We start from the raw sequence: 23,543 nt of genomic DNA, 5'->3' as shown, positions 1-23,543 counted from the left end.
ACAGATTTGTCTGACATACTTCCGTACCTCTGATTTCGACTACGAATCCGTCCGCCATAGTTTAGTACGTCTGCCCCCGATTACGAATCCGTCTGATATGCTTCTACGCGTCCGGTCCTAATTTCGAAGCTACTGGTATGAAGTGTCTGGTATGAAGAGGGATTACGATAATGTGGTAGGGAACTCAGCAGAGTAACAAGAAATGATATTGACTATGATATCTGGGAAGCGTTCGTCTGTTACAAGAATATAGCTTATGGTTCGATGATTATGTGGGGTATGAGAAAGTATATTATGGAGGCATTTGAATCAGTGATGTGAAAAAAAAAATTAAATTACCCCATAATGTTGGTAAAGAAGCCATGTCGGAAAGTCAGCAAAGGACGACTATAAAGAGGACCCTCCCGAAGTAGTATGATGCCCCATAAGGTCAATTTAACATTCGAGGACGAATGTTTTTAAAGGGGGGGAGGATGTTACATCCGACATTTTCGCTTATTCGAAAAATTCAAGATAAATGGACTTGTGATGAATAAGGCCACTATTGGACATTTCTTGGTATGAATGTGTAGGTTATGAATACGTTGGTGTGGAATTACGGAAGGAGGCCAAGGGCAAAATTGGAATTTTGGAAACTTGTTCCATAAATTACAAAATTAGCCAAGTTGGACTCAAAAAAAAAAATAAGAGAACAAGGCCCAAACTTGGAGGCCCAACCGGACATATTGGCCCAAAATCCATGGCCATAAGTCATGTGATTAGTCACATGACTAGTTAATATAAAGAGGTAATAATACATGTTTATCCAAATAAGCTTCAAGAAAAAGAATTGAGAGGAAGAGAAAGAGGCATTTCGGGTTTGAAGGAGAAAAAGAAAGAAAAATTTTTTGAGGCCTAATCTTTGGTTTAAAAATCAAGTTCTTGTGGGAATATTACCAAGTGCAAAGCCCTCTACAATTTGGTATAAGTATTGTGGCAAGAAAGCAATTCTATCCTCCAAGTGAAGAACTTGAAGAAAGGTGAGGATTTAATGCTTTTGTTATGTTATAAATGGTATATGTATGTTGTAGTATGTGTGAATGAATGAAAAACATGGAAATTTTGTGTGTGGAAAAATATGCATGTTGGCCGAATATATGTATATGTATTACATGTCTTGGATGATTTGAATTCATGTTGTAATTTAGTTGTAGTGTGGTGGAAATTGTATTAGAAATGGAAGTGGAATGAATTAGTGAAAATTGAAGAATGTAGGAGGTGGCCGTGTGGTATGGTCATGTGTTGATGGAGTATGAATTTGATCTTGTTTGTATATTAAGTATGTTATGGTGAAGTGAATGGAAAAGATAACAATCTTTATTGTTTTGGAAAAATGGTTATCAAGTTGTTGTAGGAAAGTATGCAACTTTGTTATGATTTATGTAAAAATGGAAATGAAGGTATCAAGAGGCAAATTATGATTATTGTTGATGAATTTGGAAGATGGAAATGTGTTATGAACTTGTATGTTGAAAGTTAGGAAAAGATTGGAAAAGTAGTGATCTAATGGAAAGTTGGAATGTTTGTGTATCTTATGAATATTATGTGAAAATGGTATGGATGCCTCCGGTGTATGTCGTAATGATTTTGATGGATAATGGATATGAAAATAATAAGTTTGGTTTGGAAATGCAAGTTTGAAACGAAAAATGTTTCGTTATGTCGAAAGATGGCTAATGATGCCTTAGTATATGTTTTAATGTCCATTGATGTTTTGATGTCATTTCTGGGTTGTTGTGTTGATGAATTGAGCCGAGCTAAGTCTCGGGGATGTCGTATATACAGAGGAAATGCTGCCGAAATTTCGGTAGGCAAGTATGTGTTAAGTTTGCACTATGGAAAAGTTGAAACTAATAAATGGTAAACTTGACCATTTCTAGATTTTGGACGAACTTGGGATGGACGCCAAGCGAGCGTGAGGCGCAATCGAGGTATGTGAAGCCTTTCCCTTTGTTCTTAGGCATGTTCTGGATGTGATAGGCTCGGCCACGAGCCTTAAGTTCGACTCCGTTCCCCGGATACTCTGATTTTGACTCGCCGTTTGGCACCCTTCAATTTGATCGAGTCTGTATGTTGAGTCTGTATGTAAGTAGTTTCTCATTTATCGGTTCGTGTCTGTCTCAATGCATTCTTTCACTGCGACCCGGGCCAGGTTCTGTTATCGTGCATATTTCTCTACATTGTTCACCGCGTCCCTCGGCGTACGGGCCAGGATCTGTATATCTGTATGATATTATTATTTGTGTATGGGGATGGCGGCCAGGATGGCATATGATCTGATCTGATTCTGTCTGTCCACCGCGTCCCATACTAAGAGGGCCGGGTTCTGTTACCGCGCCCCCAGACAGGGCCGGGATCTGTATGAATGTATGCGTGTGCTATCTATATTTATATAAGCACATGCCTCTGTATGATTCTGTATAACTCTGTACTACTCTGCATGCATAATTCTGTCCGACATATTTCTGTCTGTCCGTCTGAATTACGACTATGTCTGTATGTCCGTATGGATTCTGATTCTGCTCGTCTGTCCGTATTATGATTCCGTCTGTCTGTCCGAACCATAATTCGATTTATTTGTATGGAACACGATTCTGTATGTCTGTCTGGATCATGACTCTGTCCGTCAGTCTGATTTATGGTTCTGTCCGTTATATTTCTGTGACTCCGGTTCGGACTATGCTTATATCTGTTATGTTTCTACTTTACATACTCGGTACATTTTTCGTACTGACCCCCGTTCTTCGGGGGCTGCGCTACATGCCCGCAGGTACAGAAGCGCCAGGTGATACGCCGCCAGCGTAGGTTTCTGATTCAGCTGTTTTGAAGAGCTCCTTTGATCCGGAGCGTATATTTTTGGTATATATCTCCTGTCTTCTGTATACTCTGTATGTATGGATATTCTGGGTACGGCGGGGCCCTGTCCCGTCATATGACTCCGTATGTCTGTAGAGGCCTGTAGATAGATGTGTGGGTTACGGGTTTCGTCTGTATGTTAGCCATGTCGGCTTATCCGTATGTTTCTGTATGTTCAGATATATATATGTTTGCGCCCGTGCCGTAGTTGTATCGGCCTACTTTTGTAATTTCTGTTTCAAAAAAAAAATCTGTACGATACGAAATTCGGTCAGGTAGGTATGTACGGGTACCCAGCTAGGGTGCCAGTCGCGGCCCACGGGGTTGGGTCGTGACAACAATGTTCATAGTGACGTCCGTTTTCTTTGGACGCTGTGTTCATGCCCACAGGTAGACAGGGAGGTGATCTTGATCCAGACTCGTATGAGCTAGTAGCTGATCTGAGAGCATCCATTTTTCCGGAGGTGCCTTGATTATTCTTTTGTGTACATATACGTATTTTGGGCACGACGGGGTCCTGTCCCGTCCTTATGTCGAATACTCCAGTAGAGGCTCGTAGATACGTAGTGTGGGTTATATGGTCACACGAGGTTGCTATTATGTATATATATATATATTATTTTGATGGCCGAAAGGTTTATGTATATAAAAGTATTTATGTTTTCAAATGAAAGATGATTTTCTTATAATTTGAGTATGAATTTGATAAAAGAACGTTTAATGAGTATGATGAGTAGTATAACGAGTGGTGCTCGGTGGTTAGCCCCGGGTACCCGTCACGGCCCCTAGCCGAGTTGTGACACTGTTTCCATTAAGATGGTCTTAACTCATGATTGCTACAGCTCCCTACCAGTTTGTGAGCACTCTTAATTGGTGTACTCTTTTGCCTTGCTCCTTATTTCTCTACTAGCAGACAAATTCTCTTGTTCAGATATGGCATCTTTCCTTGCTTGTTTCTCCGGAGCTATTTTAGATTATCCCTTTTTGTACTAGTCGACCTTATATACATACCATATCATCTCCTTTTAATTAGTTGGTCGGACTCCTTAATTCTTTACAATATTATCATATTCATATCTGAACCTTTCTTCCAATTTCCTCTCCTCAATTTTTGCATAATTACAAAATAAACTCATGAACATGGAACTAAGATAAAGTCCTACTTAATCATAATTCCCTCCTTAAGTCCTTGGCTTTCTTATACCAGTGACTAATTGAGACTTAAACTAACCTCCATTCTTCTTCGACTCCTTATCGTCGTCCTTGCACCATTCTGTTATCCATTTCATCATGGCGAATGTTTATATGGTTTTGTGGCATACACTATCACAATTGATATAACCAGCAGCTTGGAATTTCATGACTTACGAGGTACTCCCTAATCTCAGGTAGTACTATTGTCTTGCTATCCATAGGCACACTATCTTCCTTTCCTTTGAAGAATATTGAACTTCTTATAAGTATTCCTCTTTTGAAGCTTTCATCTCTTCTAGTGCTACAGGTTCTTTATAGTAATCCTGATTGTTCCTTATCCTTATCCCTGGTCACATGCGGCCTTTCTTACTCCTTTTGTCACGCATTAGAGTACTTTACTGCATATCTAATGTACCTAATATTTCATTGGCGCGGGTGATTCGAGTTATAGTCCAGAATACAACGTATCGCATTGATGAAACTTATTCTTCTTGATTCGCTAAACCTTCATCATCTTGTCATGCCTCCTTTTTCACATTTATCTCATTATATACTTGCATTTAGTCCATTCTTACTTTCTTTAGCGCATTCTTGATATATTGGTTCATCTTGAATTTTTGCTCCTTCAATCCAGTACGTTTCCCTCTTTTGAACTTGGGAATATTGTAGGTCATCTTAGAACTGAATTTGATCTTTACCCCTTTTAAAGGATGTTCTCATACACCACTAACCTTTGAATGTTAACCGTCTTTGATAGTCATCTGGCCGACCTTAACGATCCTTCACTCCTCTGTTCCTGATAATGCAGGAGTTCCTTTCATCGAATGGTTTAACATATTTTCTTTCTACTAGTTGAGGTCTTGTATAAAATCGAAATGCTCATACATATTAGATCTAATTCAGATGCCTTCTTTATTGTCTTTTCACTTCTACCTTTCATGGCTAGTAGTTCCCGGGGCTAATGAATTAATGGGGATATCGGAATTCATTAGGCCCTTTACGGAGTGTCCGACTATACCATGCTCCTTTAATCCTAGTCTTTCTCCATGACTATCTCCTTAATATCCTTGAAATTCTTCTTGCTGGGGTTCCCAATTCCCATTTATGTCTATACTACACCATTAAAAGTTAATATTAGAAACCATTCATTCGCATGACTCATTCTTTCATTAATTTATCTCATTTTGTCTCGTAATTCTTCCGAACTACTTGCCTGTATATATATCATGCATCATAGCCCTTTTGATCTGCTACCGGCTCCCGTCCTTACCATGAAATCCTCATGAAATACACCCTTTTTTTTCTTCCTTCGTCGAGTTCTGACCTTCTTTTTTGACGCTACATCTGGTTCGTATTCATGCATATCCCCCTATACATCATTCTATTTCTTTTATAATCGAAACTTTTTACTCTTTATAAAGGTTCTTATCCCATGTTACTGATGTTTTGCCTCTTGGCCAGATTTGTTAATTTATTATCCTACCTCCTGTCCTTGGTGATTGCCCGACTTTCCTTAACCAATCCATTAGTGTACCTTTCTTACTTTCTCTTGCAGGGCCTTTGTTGATTGCCTTTGCTCATAAGTGCTCTTTTTCACTTGCCATTTTATAGTATTGACCCTGAAGTTCTTCGAATATCCTATTAGAAGAACAAATCCGTTCTAGTTCTAAAGTCATCTTTTGGGAGGGCTTTTCCATTTCCGAGGTAGTCGTGTCATGTTAGTATGACTGCATTCATATCTTCGGATACCCCTCAAGAGTCAAAAACCCCTTAACATCTTCACAAAACTTGCTTATTCTTCCCAATTCACATCCCAATTTGTTGTTACTGCCCTTCAATCCCATGTATGAACATCTGTTTTCGACCTTTGTGCATTCGTCTTTTGTCTCATACTACCATCCTCTATTCTTTCCGTATACTTACTTTCGAGACTCATCCGGATGGTCCTTTGCTTCTACCGTCATCCTAAACTCTCTCAGAAGTTTAACTTGACCCTCGTTAGCAATATACTTCCCTTGCTCACACTTCTTCTCTTCTCAAGACATCATAATCTTCTTACTCTTGTCCATCTTTAACCTTTAGAGGAAACAACGTCAACCTGCCCTGTAGGACTTGCTACTTGAACTTCAATACCCCATCTAATCAATACCTTTAACATATCGTAACATTGGTTATCAGGGCACACATACCGGTTAACGTGATTACACATGAATTATTATGTATATCGTTTACTAAAACCTTACTTACGAAGTACCCCTAATGCTATTTAAACTTGTCCTAAATCTGTGGTTTTAACACATCTTCTCTTTCTTCGCCAAGCTAGCCCGTCTTACATCTCAAAATCATTCAAAATTTCCAACCGCAAGTCTCACATGCTTCTAATTTCCCTCGGGCTATTTTAGTTCCTCATACTTCTCATATGTCTAAGTCTGTAGAACTTCTTGCCATATTTTCTAAGTCCTTGATTATGAATTTCTGGCAATATAGGCTTAATAATTTATCTCCACTCGAACACCTACTCTCCTTTCCTTTTTATTCATAAGCCGACATCGCTCTATTTTTATTTTATTGCCAAATAACCTTTATCACCTTTGTCTAATAATTCAAGGTACCCCTACTTATAAGAATCTCATCAGTCTTGCTGTGTGGCCATTTTACCGCATAACCTAAAGAATAATTTGAAGTTCTAATGGATCCCAAGTAAAATTATGTAATGCATCTCCCTTCAGGTTGGGAAAGTCCCTTGCTCTCCTGGCTAGGCAAATGTTATCTTAACCTTTGGAACTCCCAATAATAACCATCAATCAACACATGTGACTGCTTTCCATTCCTAATTCAAAGATTCCAAGTGGTGGTAAAAATATCTTAGTCGCAGTTACCTATAAATACTTTGGTTATCTGTTCCTTTAGAATTCCCATCCGTCAACTATTAAACGAGACCCTGCAATAACTGTACACACATAAGAAATTTTAGTAAAAGACCCATATACATGTAGCCGGCCTGTTCTGATCTTGGTCTGGAGGGCTGTAAAGTGAAGTATCCTTCTCATCGTCCTCCCACCATCTACTGGTCTGGCCATCCTCATCTCCCCCATTCGAGTCTGAGGGATACGAATATTCTGGCAGCTCCTGATTTATCGAAGGCCAAGATAGAGGGCTAGAATACTTGGTAACACTCACACTCGGGGCTGCCCTGACATAATGTTCCATACTAGGAGAAGCTGGAGGGGTCAATTATGGTGCAGCCTCGGGAGCCTCCTGCTCCACTGGTGTCTTATACGAACCCTCAAACGGGTCCGTCTCATAACTATTTTCCGATAGATCCTCCTCCATGGAAGTCACGAGCTCTGGGGGGTCGTCTCGATGTCCTCGGATGGATCTATCTCAATAGAATAGCTAGGACGCCTCCTACTTGGTCCTGGGATCTGTGGTCCCAAATCCACCCTGGGGGTCTTCCTTGTACCCCAACTATCTGAGGCCGATCTCTTCATCTCTGTCAATCTGCACTTACCTATAGTGAAAGAGGGTCAGAAACGATCTTTCCTAGACTCTGGCTCTATCGCACGATCTGAGAAAACAAAGAAAGGTCAATGATTCTTAAATGGCCCGCAGGCTTCTGTTTATACTGGCGCGCTTCACACCCATAAACAAGACTCTACTGGACATGGTCTGTAGACAACCCTAGGACAAACTGCTCTGATACCATTTTTGTCATGACCCAAACCGATGAGCCGTGACGAGTGCCCGGCCACTACTGACCAAGCACCCCTAAACTCGTACTCGCACTATATTGAGTAACCTGGTGGCCCATTTTTATTTATATCTGATCTATGCCAACTTCTATAAAATTAATACAATAAACTATACATCGAACTCACAAACCATGCATATGGATATATAAGCGTATGTGCTAAGGATAACAACGCAGGCCGACTTGGCCGCTACATGTGCAGTACACAACATAATAGATGACAGAACTGCACGACGTTCCAACTATATACAACTGTCTACAAACCTCTATGGAATATAAACTATAGAAAATACAAGACAAGGCCCTGTCATACCCACATATCTACATATCAAGATAGCATACAAAAAGGGTTGCAGCTCCGAACCAAATGGAGTGCACTGACTGCGGCTGAGGGGATTTCCTACTGGTCTAGATCGTCTGGCTAGCTACCTGAACTTGCGGGCATGAATGCAACGTCCACAATAAAGGACATCAATACAAATAGTGTACTGACTATGTAAGGCATAAATAATATCATATTAAGAAATATGGAACATAACATGAGATAAAGAGATAGCCCGTACATCTGACTGCCTCTCAAGGCAGATATCATGCATGCTGAACCTTTAAATAAAACATTTCTCATATTATATACATGTACATAACATAATCATTAGCCCGCGTCCGGGCCTCCTGCGTCTGGGGTAAGCATCTTGTACCGCCTACTAGTGGTGACTGCCCGTACTATATAGACACGGTGTTAATATCATTATCCATAAGCCGCCCACTATGCCTACCGTAGTGGTGTCTGTCCGGCCAACTAGGCCCGGTGTAATCATACATATACATATACATAAAGCATGCATGTGAGCCCAAATTGTCACGACCCAACCCCGTGGGCCGTGACTAGTGCCCGAGCTGGACACCCATACACACCTACTTACCAATCGACATATCCATATCTTATTCATATCCAACATATATTAATTTATACTGATATTAATCTGAAGTGGTCGCATATAACATACGTATCATACAGAAACCGCTAAGGCTGTCGTGGAACATATCATCCAGAGCATATACATAAGCATATATACATACAAGCCGTTAAGGCTGTCATAACAAATAGGACCGCTTAGACACAAATCACAGAAATAACCGAACAATAACGACCCATGACCCACATATATGTCTACAGGCCTCTAACAAACATAACAGAACCATATGACGGGACAGGGCCCCGTCGTACCCCTATATAGTCATATATACATAAATATGTACAATAGAAAGATCTGTACCAAAAGTTTGGGCTCCGGAACGAGGGAGCACTTCAACATAGCAGAATGGATGGCCTAAGCTGACGGACCACTCACGTGCGCGTCTGTACCTGCGGGCATGAAACGCAGCCCCCCGAAGAAGAGGGGGTCAGTACGGAATATGTACTGAGTATGTAAGGCATGGAATACAGAAAACAGAAACATAACTAGGACCACGGTACAAAAAGTAAGTTCATTAGTCAGAATGCCAAGGTGTTTATTTTCCGAACGTAAGTCATATGTCAGAAAAGTACCGAAAATGGGTAAAACATTCAAAGTACCAAAATACTTACTTTCCAAGCACAGATCATACGTGCCGACATCGTATACCACCATATACATATACATATAACCGATCCATATGTAATGTGATAGTGCCGAGGAACGTACGGCCCGATCCATATATAACATATTAGTGCCGAGGAACGTACGGCCCGATGCATATATATATAACATATACTGCCGAGGAACGTTCGGCCTGATCCATATATATATAACATACACTGCCGAGGAACGTTCGGCCCGATCCATAAATATATAACATATACTGCCGAGGAACGTTCGGCCCAATCCATAAATATATAACATATACTGCCGAGGAACGTTCGGCCCGATCCATAAATATATAACATATACTGCCGAGGAACGGTCGGCCCGATCCATAAATATATAACATGTATTGCTGCGGAACGTGCAGCCCGATCCATACATATATTATACTGCTGCGGAACGTGCAGCCTGATCCATACATGTAACATATACATATTGTTATATCCCGTATTTTTTAACCTCGGAGTATCTGCTGGGGTGGGGCCCACATACCGAAATTTTTTTTGGAACATCTGAAAAGTCATATGAATCACATATGTAAAGTTAAACACAACTCATGAAGTACCCTTGGACCAAATCAAAGTGGAAACCCTCCAAACGAATATTTTTAAGAAAACGTTTTTGGGTGACCTGACTTTGGGGGGCAAAAACTGTATTGTAAGTTTGGAATTTCGAAAATTCCTTGAAATAGAAGTTGTAGATAATTGAATTAGCTTTCCATCCATAGGTCGTGGGTTCCCAGGTGACGTCGGTACAAGGAGATATGAACGTTTTAAGGTCGAAAGGTCAGTGGGCTAGGCCCAACTAGGGACCAACCGAGTTGGCCCAAAAAAAAATGAAAACAAATCCAGGCCCAAGTGAGGAGCCATTCGGCCATGGTCCATAAAAAGGATCCAAGCCCATGGAATTAAGTCATGTGGTCAATGAATAAAAGACCACTTAATCATCCAAATTCCATAGAACTTTCAAGAGAAAGAATAGGAGGAAAAACAAGAGAAAAACAAGAACAAAAAGAGGGCATTTCGGGTTTGGCCATAGAAAAATCACCCCTCAAAATCTTGCCTCTAAAATTATTTTCTTGTTGAATTCCTACTAAATTAAGTGTCCTCTACAACTTGGTGTAATTGTTTTGGAAGAAGGAGCACTTATTTCTTCAAGTTGAAAACTTGTTCAAGTGAAGAAGTTTGTAGAAAAAGGTAAGAATCAATTCCTTTTTCTTATGTTATGAAGGTTTGTTTATGTTGTGGTATGTGGAAATGAGTAGAAATTATGGAAATAAGGAAGTTTGCAAAGTGGGTATGTATATATATATGTAGCCATGGGTGTATATATGTTGTATACATATATGAGTTGAATTTTATGTTGCATTCTAGTTGTGGTTATGATGGAAATTATATTGGGAATGAAAGTTGAATGAATTTTGGTTGAAGTTGGAATATAGATGATTATGTCACTTTAGAATAATTTTGTGATATTATGGAAATGAAGTTGTTAAGATGTGAATTATGATTATGGTTGATGAATTTGGAAGTTGGAAATTTGTTATGAAGTTGTATGCCAAAGATTTGATGTTTTGCATAAGTTATGATTTTGGCGGAAGATTGTATATCATGTATATCGAGTGTATATCTTAAGGAAAACGATATGAAATGTTTCTAGAACTATATGGTGATGATCATGATGGTTGTTGAATATGAAATTATTGATCTTAGTTGAAAGTTGGGTTGAATTGAAGATTATGTCAACTTGTGAGAAAAATGACTAGTTGAAGGATATTTGTGTTTTTAATGTTCATTGTTGATATTGTTGTTGTCGTTTGGGTTGTTGTTGATGATTTATAGCCGAGTTGAATCCTTGGGGTGCTATATGTATAGGGGAAGTGCTGCCGAAATTTCGGTAGCCAAATATGCATTAAGTTGAAACTTTGGTATTCATAGCTTACAATTGGTAAACTTGACCAATTGCAGTTTTTCGACGAAACGGGAAGTGAGTTTGGAAAGGCTTAAGGAGCGTGAAAGGTATGTAAAGCAAACCAAATTCTTCCCTTGGCATGCCCTTAGTGTATTAGGGTCGGATCCGGGCCTCGAAGGACCTCTTGGCCCTCGGAATCCGCAAGACAAAATTTCAGTTTTTCCTTCAGTAGAATTGAACCATTTTGATACGCTTTTTCTGAAATTATGCAATTGTGCTCTAAGTTACTCAGAAAGTCATAGAATGTCTGTATAACCTTCGTAGATGATATTATATGTTTAGAGGGCACAATTTGAGCCCGCCACCTTATTTGTTCTGAGGCGGGCCCACTATTTACGTTTTTGCCCCTAATGTGTTAAAGCTTCCTTTTTAAGCGATTTTTGAAAGAAATGTTTTAATTACCCTACTAATCGCTTAACGAATATTATTTTAAATATTCTGTTAAATATTATAAATTATTTTGACACTCGGAATGACTTCGGGAAAGTTATACTTCTGTAATTTATTATGATATCCGAAATACATTTATTATGATTCCGTCCGACCCCATTGGATTTGTTTGTCTTTGATACGCTTCATCGAGTCTTTGAAAACATTTATTATATTTTTAAATTGCATTAGTCTCTCACTACTCCATTCGTGGATGTCCCAATGTTTCCCACACTGAGCCCGGGCCAGGATATGTTGTCAAGCGTAATTCTCTGCATTGTTCGCCGCGCCCCGATGTGAGGGGGCAGGTATACGCGTACATGGGTCTGTGGAGTATGATGTGCCATGTCCGCCTATTCTGATCTGATCTGTTATGGCCATTCTGATATGACATTTTATGATACGGGGCCACGCCCCTTTTTCTGATTCCTCTGTATAGTGGCACCAGCGTCGGGAGAGTGGCCACATTCTGTCTGCCGAGTCCCGTGTCAGGGACCGGATATGATATGATATGATATGATATGACACTCTGGATTCTGTACTCATTTTCTGTAACCATTATGATTTGACTTCTGTGATTCCGCTTTACATATTCAGTACATATTTCGTACTGACCCCCTTTCTTCGGGGGCTGCGTTTTCATGCCGCGCAGGTACTGACGACAGGTTCGCTGATCCACACGTTTAGGATCCTATTTCTGCTATTTGGGGCGCTCTCTTCTACAGAGCCCATCTTTTGGTACAGTCTGTCACTGCTATCTGGATATGTACTTTGTTCAGGGTATGACGGGGCCCTGTCCCGTCTTATGATTATGATATGTTCTGTAGAGGTCTGTGGATACATCTGTGTGGGTTCTGTACATATGTTTGGGATATTCTGTTCTGTGATGGCCTTATCGGCCTATGTGTGCCAAGTCTGTTTTTCTGCTAAATTCTGTAGCGACCACTAATATTATTAATATATTATTATTCTGTTAATATGCTAATTTGGGGTATCGGGTACGTATAGGTGCCCAGCTCGGGCACTGGTCGCGGCCCACGGGGTTGGGTCGTGACAAAAGTGGTATCAGAGCAGTTCGTCCTCGGAATGTCCACAGACCGTGTCTAGTAGAGTCTTGTTTATCGGTGTGTTGTGCACCACGCCTATAAACAGGAGGCTACAGGGCATTTAGGATACTACCCTTCTTTCTGTCTTAGATCGTGCGATAGAGCTGTGTTATCAGGAAGACCCCTTCCTAACGAGTGGCTATATTTGCAGATATGCCTCCAAAAAAGGCGACAGCAGCCCAAAAGGCCAAGTCAGTTGCCGTAGGAGAGACTAGCCGGGTCCAGAGGACTACCAGGGCCCAGGTATATATTGCTCCGGAGACTTTGCCCCAGACAGAGGGTTCTTCTACACCGCCACTCGTGGAAGAGATTGGGGCAGCCGTAGCTGCAGATCGGGGGATGGCTCCACTGCCAGCTCCCGCAGTTCCAGTACCTGAGCCTCCAGCTCCACGGCCAGGCACTGAGGATCAGTCTATGAGGGAGGCAGTCCAGTTGCTGACTAGACTTGTGGCAGGGCAGGTTCAGGGGCATGGACTGGGAGGTGACCGGGCAGTCAGGCGTGATAGTTCGAGAGCCCGTGAGTTTTTGACTTGTAACCCTCCAGAGTTCTTCGGGACAAAGCCCGAGGAGGATCCTGAGGAGTTTATCAGGAAGATGCGACACACTCTAGATTTGATTAATGCTTCCGAGACAGAGTCAGTCGCGTTAGCTTCGTACCGGTTATATGATGTGGCGGCGAACTGGTACGAGTCATGGGGGCTATCCAGGGGGGACGGCGCTCCTCCAGCAGCTTGGGGCGATTTTTCTCAGGCATTTCTTGGACATTTTCTGCCCCCAGAGTTGCGACGAGCCAGATCTGATAGATTCTTATTATTGAGGCAGAAGGGCCACAGTATCCGGGACTACAGTTTGGAGTTTGATTCCTTGGCCCGATATGCACCTACTGTGGTGGCTACTATGGCGGACCGGATGCACAGATATATTATGGGGCTGGATCGGTATTTTGTTGATAGCTGCTTAGTATTGGCTGCTCAGCCCGGTATGGACATTGCCCATATCCAGGCCCATGCCCAGGGCATGGAGGATCGGGGCAGAGGAGGACACCAGCCTGACAGGGGCCAGGATCGGAGACAGCCCAAGAGGGCCAGGTCATCTGGGGACTTTCGGGGCAGACAGCCCCAACAGCCGCAGCAGCTTAGCAGATTTTCATCTCAGCCAGCGCAGAGCGCGCCTCCCCAGCCTACAGGTCGCAGGTTCGATAGCCCAGGGTATTCAGGAGCAAGCCAGAGCTCCAGGGCTTCAGGTTCGCGGACAGATAGGGGTTCTGGTTAGATGAGGCCACCCAGGGTTCAGTGTTCTTTTTGCGGCAGATACCATACGGGAGAGTGCTACAGAGCCACCGTTGCATGCTTTTCTTGTGGCCGTCAGGGCCATTCTGTGAGAGATTGCCCGTATAAGGGTAGTTCGGGTGGTGCAGCACAGCCTACCGGATCAGCCGCTGGGTCTTCATCGTCGTCAGTGGCTATGCGCCCTACGGGGCAGGGTTTTCCAGCACCAGCAGGTCGCGGCAGAGGCCGTGGTGGAGCTTCTGGTATTAGCGGTCCTTCGAACCGCATTTATTCTTTGGCCAGCCGCCAGGATCAGGAGGCATCTCCTAATGTCGTTACAGGTACTTTATTGGTCTTCTCTCGGTCTGTGTCTGCATTAATTGATCCAGGTTCGACTTTATCATATAATTCACCCCTTGTTGCCGGTAAAATTGGTATTATGTCTGAACCTATAGAGCCATTTGAGGTAGCCACGCCGATAGGGGATTTTGTTGTAGCGAAACAGGTTTATAAAGACTGTTCTGTGATCGTTTGTGACCGTGACACTAAGGCAGATCTGGTAGAGTTAGATATGACTGAATTTGATGTTATTATGGGTATGGATTGGCTAGCTTCCTGTTACGCTAATGTTGACTGCCAGAATAAGGTAGTTCGCTTCCAGTTTCCCGGGGAGCCAGTTATAAATTGGGCTGGTAATACAGCATCGCCGAAAGGTAAGTTTATTTCATACCTTAAGGCAAAGAAAATGATCAGAAAGGGTTATATCTATCATCTGGTTCGGGTGCAAGACTTGGACGCCGAGACGCCGACACTTCAGTCAGTCCCCGTGATTAATGAGTTTCCAGATGTTTTTCCCGACGAGCTTCCAGGTCTTCCTCCAGAGCGGGAGATAGATTTCTCTATTGACTTACTCCCAGACACTCAGCCTATCTCTATTCCTCCGTATAGAATGGCGCCTGCAGAATTAAAGGAGTTGAAGGAGCAGCTGAAAGATTTGTTGGATAAGGACTTCATCAGACCTAGTACTTCGCCTTGGGGAGCCCCGGTATTATTTGTGCGTAAGAAGGACGGGTTGCTGCGTATGTGTATTGATTATCGGCAGCTGAATAAGGTAACTATAAAGAATAAATACCCCCTCCCCAGGATTGATGATTTGTTTGATCAGCTGCAGGGCGCTAAGTGTTTTTCGAAGATAGATCTTCGATCCGGTTACCACTAGGTGCGAGTACGAGAGGCCGATATCCCTAAGACAGCTTTCCGGACCCGATATGGGCATTACGAGTTCAGGGTTATGTCTTTTGGGCTGACAAATGCTCCCGCAGTATTCATGGATTTGATGAACCGGGTATTCAGGCCATTATTGGATATGTTTGTAATTGTATTCATTGATGATATCCTGGTTTATTCTCGGTCTGAGGCGGAGCACGCAGATCATCTGAGATCGGTATTAGGGGTACTCTGGCATCAGAAGTTATATGCGAAATTTTCTAAGTGCGAATTCTGGCTGTCTTCAGTGGCCTTTTGGGGCATATTATTGCAGCTGATGGTGTCCGGGTGGACACACAGAAGATTGAGGCCGTGAAGAATTGGCCCAGACCTACGACGCCCACAGAGGTACGCAGTTTCCTGGGGTTAGCAGGTTATTACAGGAGGTTTGTGGAGAAGTTTGCTTCGATTTCAGCGCCTTTGACAAGGCTGACTTAGAAGGGAGCTAAGTTCCAGTGGTCTGACGCTTGTGAACGGAGCTTCCAGTTGCTGAAGGAGAAGCTGACTACAGCCCCAGTTCTGACTCTTCCAGAGGGACCGGACGGGTATGTTATTTATTGTGACGCTTCTGGCATGGGGTTAGGCTGTGTATTGATGCAGCACGGCAGAGTTATAGCGTATGCTTCCCGGCAGCTCAAAAAGCATGAGAAGAATTATCCTACCCACGATCTGGAGCTCGCAGCGGTGATTCATGCTCTGAAGGTATGGAGACACTATTTATATGGCATTCATGTGGATATCTATACTGATCATAAGAGTCTCCAGTATATTTTTAGGCAGAGAGAGCTTAATTTGCGACAGCGGAGGTGGCTGGAGCTTCTGAAAGATTATGACGTGGATATTCTGTATCATCCGGGTAAGGCTAATGTTGTTGCCGATGCGCTCAGTCGGAAGTCTATGGGCAGTTTGGCCGATTTACAGCCAGACAGGAGAGAGATAGCCCGTGATATTCAGCAGTTGGCTAGTCTCGGGGTTCGTCTAGCCGATTCTGGAGATACACGGATTTCTGTTCGAGGGGTTTCTGAGTCATCTATCAGGGACGATATTAAGCGGCATCAGTTTGAGGATCCTGTCTTAGCTTGGTACAGGGACACAGCCTATGATAAGGAGAGGACTCCGTTCGAGTTTTCACCGGACGGCACTATGTTATACAGAGGCAGGTTGTGTGTACCTGATATTGCAGGCCTTCGGCAACAGGTTATGAGCGAGGCACATTATGCTCGCTATTCGGTCCATCCTGGGTCTACGAAGATGTACCATGATCTCCGATGCTTATACTGGTGGGACGGCATGAAGCAGGATATTGCAGAGTTCGTCGCCCAGTGCCCTAATTGTCAGCAGGTCAAGATTGAGCATCAGAAGCCGGGTGGACTGTTGCAGGAGATGGAAATCCCGACTTGGAAGTGGGAGGTTATTAATATGGACTTCATTACAGGTTTGCCTCGCACTCCACGGAAGTATGATTCCATCTGGGTCGTTGTTGATAGGCTGACGAAATCAGCCCATTTTCTTCCCGTCAGGACTACTTATTCCGCCGAGGATTATGCCAGGCTCTATATTAGAGAGATTGTGAAGCTTCACGGAGTTCCTATATCTATTATTTCTAACAGAGGCGCCCAGTTTACGGCGCGTTTCTGGAGGTCGTTTCAGGAGGGTCTAGGGACTCAGGTGAGTCTGAGCACAGCCTTTCATCCTCAGAGCGACGGACAGGCCGAGCGCACTATACAGACGCTGGGGGATATGTTGCGGGCCTGCGTTATTGATTTCAGAGGCAGCTGGGATGATCACTTGCCATTGATTGAGTTTGCATATAATAACAGTTACCATTCCAGCATCCAGATGGCTCCGTACGAGGCTCTATATGGCAGGAAATGCAGATCGCCGATTGGCTGGTTTGATATTGGCGAGTCAGAGTTGATTGGCCCAGATATGGTCCAGCAGGCCGTGGACAAGGTAAAACTTATTCGGGAGTGACTGTTGGCAGCCCAGAGTCGACAGAAGTCATACGCGGATAAACGGCGTCGACCGTTGGAGTTTCAGGTAGGCGATTGGGTATTCCTGAAGGTATCGCCTATGAAAGGCGTGATGCGGTTCGGCAGAAAGGGTAAGCTCAGTCCGCGTTATATTGGGCCTTATCAGATTGTTCGGAAAGCTGGAAATGTCGCCTATGAGCTAGATTTGCCATCTGATTTGGAAGCGGTACATCCGGTATTTCACATCTCTATGCTTCGTAAATGCGTCGGTGACCCTTCCAGAATATTTCCTGCTGATGATATTCAGGTGACGGAGCAACTATCGTACGAGGAGCAGCCCGTATCTATTTTGGATCGTCAGGTAAGGAGGCTTCGGAATAAAGATGTAGCCTCTGTTAAGGTACTGTGGCGGAACGATAATAGGGAGGAAATGACATGGGAGGCCGAAGAGGAAATGAAGAAGAAATATCCTCATTTGTTCCCTATGCCCACAGGTAATCTAAAATCCTTGCTTAATTATATTCAATAATGAATGTGTAACATATGTGCTGACCATAAAAAGAAACTCCCCCGAAGCATTTTCAGACCCTATAAGATTAATTTAACATTCGAGGACGAATGTTCTAAAGGGGGGGAGGATGTTATATCCCGTATTTTTTAACCTCGGAGTATCTGCTGGGGTGGGGCCCACATACCGAGATTTTTTTTGGAACATCTGAAAAGTCATATGAATCACATATGTAAAGTTAAACACAACTCATGAAGTACCCTTGGACCAAATCAAAGTGGAAACCCTCCAAACGAATATTTTTAAGAAAACGTTTTCGGGTGACCTGACTTTGGGGGGCAAAAACTGTATTGTAAGTTTGGAATTTCGAAAATACCTTGAAATAGAAGTTGTAGATAATTGAATTAGCTTTCCATCCATAGGTCGTGGGTTCCCAGGTGACGTCGGTACAAGGAGATATAAACGTTTTAAGGTCGAAAGGTAAGTGGGCTAGGCCCAACTCGGGACCAACCGAGTTGGCCCAAAAAAAAATGAAAACAAATTCAGGCCCAAGTGAGGAGCCATTCGGCCATGGTCCATAAAAATGATCCAAGCCCATGGAATTAAGTCATGTGGTCAATGAATAAAAGACCACTTAATCATCCAAATTCCATAGAACTTTCAAGAGAAAGAATAGGAGGAAAAACAAGAGAAAAACAAGAACAAAAAGAGGGCATTTCGGGTTTGGCCATAGAAAAATCACCCCTCAAAATCTTGCCTCTAAAATTATTTTCTTGTTGAATTCCTACTAAATTAAGTGTCCTCTACAACTTGGTGTAATTGTTTTGGAAGAAGGAGCACTTATTTCTTCAAGTTGACAACTTGTTCAAGTGAAGAAGTTTGTAGAAAAAGGTAAGAATCAATTCCTTTTTCTTATGTTATGAAGGTTTGTTTATGTTGTGGTATGTGGAAATGAGTAGAAATTATGGAAATAAGGAAGTTTGCAAAGTGGGTATGTATATATATATGTAGCCATGGGTGTATATATGTTGTATACATATATGAGTTGAATTTTATGTTGCATTCTAGTTGTGGTTAAGATGGAAATTATATTGGGAATGAAAGTTGAATGAATTTTGGTTGAAGTTGGAATATAGATGATTATGTCACTTTAGAATAATTTTGTGATATTATGGAAATGAAGTTGTTAAGATGTGAATTATGATTATGGTTGATGAATTTGGAAGTTGGAAATTTGTTATGAAGTTGTATGCCAAAGATTTGATGTTTTGCATAAGTTATGATTTTGGCGGAAGATTGTATATCATGTATATCGAGTGTATATCTTAAGGAAAACGATATGAAATGTTTCTAGAACTATATGGTGATGATCATGATGGTTGTTGAATATGAAATTATTGATCTTAGTTGAAAGTTGGGTTGAATTGAAGATTATGTCAACTTGTGAGAAAAATGACTAGTTGAAGGATATTTGTGTTTTTAATGTTCATTGTTGATATTGTTGTTGTCGTTTGGGTTGTTGTTGATGATTTATAGCCGAGTTGAATCCTCGGGGTGCTATATGTATAGGGGAAGTGCTGCCGAAATTTCGGTAGCCAAATATGCATTAAGTTGAAACTTTGGTATTCATAGCTTACAATTGGTAAACTTGACCAATTGCAGTTTTTCGACGAAACGGGAAGTGAGTTTGGAAAGGCTTAAGGAGCGTGAAAGGTATGTAAAGCAAACCAAATTCTTCCCTTGGCATGCCCTTAGTGTATTAGGGTCGGATCCGGGCCTCGAAGGACCTCTTGGCCCTCGGAATCCGCAAGACAAAATTTCAGTTTTTCCTTCAGTAGAATTGAACCATTTTGATACGCTTTTTCTGAAATTATGCAATTGTGCTCTAAGTTACTCAGAAAGTCATAGAATGTCTGTATAACCTTCGTAGATGATATTATATGTTTAGAGGGCACAATTTGAGCCCGCCACCTTATTTGTTCTGAGGCGGGCCCACTATTTACGTTTTTGCCCCTAATGTGTTAAAGCTTCCTTTTTAAGCGATTTTTGAAAGAAATGTTTTAATTACCCTACTAATCGCTTAATGAATATTATTTTAAATATTCTGTTAAATATTATAAATTATTTTGACACTCGGAATGACTTCGGGAAAGTTATACTTCTGTAATTTATTATGATATCCGAAATACATTTATTATGATTCCGTCCGACCCCATTGGATTTGTTTGTCTTTGATACGCTTCATCGAGTCTTTGAAAACATTTATTATATTTTTAAATTGCATTAGTCTCTCACTATTCCATTCGTGGATGTCCCAATGTTTCCCACACTGAGCCCGGGCCAGGATATGTTGTCAAGCGTAATTCTCTGCATTGTTCGCCGCGCCCCGATGTGAGGGGGCAGGTATACGCGTACATGGGTCTGTGGAGTATGATGTGCCATGTCCGCCTATTCTGATCTGATCTGTTATGGCCATTCTGATATGACATTTTATGATACGGGGCCACGCCCCTTTTTCTGATTCCTCTGTATAGTGGCACCAGCGTCGTGAGGGTGGCCACATTCTGTCTGCCGAGTCCCGTGTCAGGGACCGGATATGATATGATATGACACTCTGGATTCTGTACTCATTTTCTGTAACCATTATGATTTGCCTTCTGTGATTCCGCTTTACATATTCAGTACATATTTCGTACTGACCCCCTTTCTTCGGGGGCTGCGTTTTCATGCCGCGCAGGTACTGACGACAGGTTCGCTGATCCACACGTTTAGGATCCTATTTCTGCTATTTGGGGCGCTCTCTTCTACAGAGCCCATCTTTTGGTACAGTCTGTCACTGCTATCTGGATATGTACTTTGTTCAGGGTATGACGGGGCCCTGTCCCGTCTTATGATTATGATATGTTCTGTAGAGGTCTGTGGATACATCTGTGTGGGTTCTGTACATATGTTTGGGATATTCTGTTCTGTGATGGCCTTATCGGCCTATGTGTGCCAAGTCTGTTTTTCTGCTAAATTCTGTAGCGACCACTAATATTATTATTATATTATTATTCTGTTAATATGCTAATTTGGGGTATCGGGTACGTATAGGTGCCCAGCTCGGGCACTGGTCGCGGCCCACGGGGTTGGGTCGTGACACATATCCTTAATAATACTTCCTTTTAAAATCATATCTTACTCATATATATGCAGAAAACAGAACATATCATGCTGCCGAGGCGTCGGCTCCGATCCATATATAACATAACATGTTAGTGGCGAGTATAACATAGTGCACATAATGATATAACCGGCCCGAGGCTCGGCGGTCGATATGATAGTAGCACGCACGAGCGGAGTATCGAGAACCTTATGTATATAAATCAATTCTAAGACTCGATGGACAAGTATACTCACCGACCCCTGAAGGCTCAGAAAACAAGTTTCGAGTCAATCCGACTTAGTATAAGAAAGTTACGAGCGTTTGAAGTACAGAACGCTCTATAAGCATTTCAGGAGCCATTTTTGGAAAATTAGAGCAATAATCATGTCAAGTAGCTTCGGATATCGTTATGAATCGAATCAAATAGAGCTTTTGGGACTATGTGTACGTATCAAAACATATCAGAGGCTCGATGGAATAATCGAATGTGTTAACATTTGGAAGGTCAAAACTATAGTCATATCATTTGTTTCTCAAATGCCATTCGGAAACATATTGGCCAAACTTCGGACATCATAGATACACGTGATCGAACATCATAGATACACATCATCGGACATCATAGATACATAGCAAAACCATACGGAACAGCTTATGGGAAATCAAGAACGGTAGTCATCGTAATGGCTCTAAGAATAAGAATCTTTCTGAAGTCATACAAATACGTCATATACTTATTTCATAAGGATCATGCCAAAGAATAAAAGGGTAGGCCTTACATACCTTGCCCGCTTTCTACGCTAATCCGAACTTAAGCCTCTGGCCTCGCAAGATCTTTTTCCTCAACTTTCCACTTGACTAGAATTTCTGAACTTGCCACCAAGAGTAGTTTTCTTGCTTCAATAATTATACCACGTTAAAGAGGGTCTTTAAATTAGTAGGAATACTAGAAGAGTATTTTTTTTTAATCAAGATGAAAGGCTTCAAATTTTTCTTCTCTTTTTTTTTTCCTTTGGCCGAAACCCCTCTCTTCTTGCTCTCTATTCTTCTTTTTCTTGAAAGTTCTTGAAAATGGAATGACAAATGGTATAGCCCTTCTCTTTTTATTACCCAATTTAAATTCCACGTGGACCTTGGCCCATCCCCCTATGGCCGGCCCCCCTTTGGGCCTCTTTTTTTTTTTTTTTTTTTGAATTTTCCAAGCCCAATTATTTCATGTCCAATTTTTGTAATTCATGAAACTATTTTCCAAATTTCCAATTTTTCCCTTAGCCTTCCTTAATATTTCCGCATCAATATTTTCATGAACAACTTATGTATGAAATAAGAACAAAAATATTGTCTTATATCTTACTAGTCACAATTATCTCAAATTATCCGAATGTGCAAAATACGGGATATAACATCCTCCCCCCCTTTAGAACATTCGTCCTCGAATGTTAAACTGGCCTTGTGGGGTCTCATAACACTTTGGGGGGATTTTCCTTTCCATTACACACCGTTCCCGTATGGGTCTCACTTTATCGTCTGCCTGTTGAATCGTATCTGAGTCGTTTAACTTAGTTCCGTCAACATCGAACCAACCAATCGCTGACTTGCGCTTCCTGCCATACAGAGCCTCATATGGGGTCATTTCGGGCTATCCTCTTTGTATTTGTCGGCCTCTCCAGGTGTCTTCCATATTTTCTCCTTATATCTTCCTCATGGTACACTTGTTGTCAATTCCTTTCTACATCCTTTCGTAACTTTTACGATATGTCAATATACTCCGAACTCTGGCCCCGAGCTAATAAGTCTTCTTTTATGGGGCTTGAATCATCATAGTTCGTTTCAAATCTAGTATGTTCTCCCCCCCCCCCCCCCTTTTAAAAGGGGGTCGATATATGCTTATGATCTTTAAGTAACCGTCGCCTTAATAATTATCTGCTACCTTCTCAAAATGGAAGTTCCTACATCGCGGGTCCGACATATCTATCTCCTTGCTAGCTACGTTTTCGTACTTAATCAGAATACTTATAGAGGGATCCATCTCCGACACTTTCTTTTTCCATCTTGACATACCTCTGTCCTTTATGTCTAACAATATCATTAACCTTTTTGGTGCGTATCCGTTTGCAGTCACTTTCTTCCTAATCACTCTCTTTTCCCTCAATCAAGCCATCAGTGTCTTTAATCTTTCTTAGGGAATAGCTTTCTTCTCTTGTCATTTGGTAGCATCAGCTCCGAAGCTCGCAAGGTATTCTTTTATACACGCGAATCGGTTCCATTCTTAAGTCACCCTCCAGGAAAGCTTCTCTATGTTCAAAGCAACCATATTGATACGGCTTCGCATTTATCTTTTAGTAATTATATCCTTCCTCAATCGAAGGTTCAGCCAAGTTATCCTTTCCTTCATACCCGTTCCTTATCCTT

The sequence above is a fragment of the Lycium barbarum genome, chromosome 12, assembly GCF_019175385.1.
Source record: "Lycium barbarum isolate Lr01 chromosome 12, ASM1917538v2, whole genome shotgun sequence".
NCBI lineage: Eukaryota > Viridiplantae > Streptophyta > Magnoliopsida > Solanales > Solanaceae > Lycium > Lycium barbarum.
Note: the sequence above shows the minus strand (reverse complement) of the source record.